Here is an 865-nt window from a genome sequence, read left to right as displayed (position 1 = left end):
ATCCGGTGCTTTAGTGCTGGTATGATCGCATCCGACATGTTACCCCGGTCTTCGTCCCTTATCCTTGCCCCTCCCAGCTCCACTACGAAGACGATTGTACATTGCTTTGGCCGCTCCCTCTCAACTACGGAGACGAGTTTAACGCGGTTTCCATCCCTCCCTCTCAACCGCACCAGTGCACGCTTGCCGCGCCACAACGCCGACGCTGGACCCGTGAATCGTGAGCACCCAGCTATGACTTACCGCACTCGTGCAAAATAATAAAACACGGTAAATATATTACTTACACGTGCGTTTTGTTTTGCAAGCGGCGCAAAAAAAATTAAAAAGGGAATGCAACAGGAGGACTTCCCAGGAGGTCACCCATCCTAGTACTACTCTCGCCCAAGCACACTTAACTTCAGAGTTCTGATGGGATCCGGTGCTTTAGTGCTGGTATGATCGCATCCGACATGTTACCCCGGTCTTCGTCCCTTATCCTTGCCCCTCCCAGCTCCACTACGAAGACGATTGTACATTGCTTTGGCCGCTCCCTCTCAACTACGGAGACGAGTTTAACGCGGTTTCCACCCCTCCCTCTCAACCGCACCAGTGCACGCTTGCCGCGCCACAACGCCGACGCTGGACCCGTGAATCGTGAGCACCCAGCTATGACTTACCGCACTCGTGCAAAATAATAAAACACGGTAAATATATTACTTACACGTGCGTTTTGTTTTGCAAGCGGCGCGAAAAAAATTAAAAAGGGAATGCAACACGAGGACTACCCAGGAGGTCACCCATCCTAGTACTACTCTCGCCCAAGCACGCTTAACTTCGGAGTTCTGATGGGATCCGGTGCTTTAGTGCTGGTATGATCGCATCC

The 865-nt window shown here is 51.9% G+C and overlaps 2 non-coding genes across 2 annotated transcripts; both read right to left on the bottom strand.

Annotated features, from left to right (window-relative positions):
* Positions 1-330: 330 nt before the first annotated feature.
* On the bottom strand, positions 331-449 carry LOC123179392 (5S ribosomal RNA). The gene has a single exon (XR_006490331.1). It is a non-coding gene; the product is annotated as a 5S ribosomal RNA (ribosomal RNA).
* Positions 450-746: 297 nt separating this feature from the next.
* On the bottom strand, positions 747-865 carry LOC123179391 (5S ribosomal RNA). Its single transcript, XR_006490330.1, has one exon. It is a non-coding gene; the product is annotated as a 5S ribosomal RNA (ribosomal RNA).

Source organism: Triticum aestivum, unplaced genomic scaffold, assembly GCF_018294505.1.
Source record: "Triticum aestivum cultivar Chinese Spring unplaced genomic scaffold, IWGSC CS RefSeq v2.1 scaffold96417, whole genome shotgun sequence".
Classification (NCBI taxonomy): domain Eukaryota; kingdom Viridiplantae; phylum Streptophyta; class Magnoliopsida; order Poales; family Poaceae; genus Triticum; species Triticum aestivum.
This window is presented reverse-complemented; position numbering and strand designations above follow the sequence as displayed.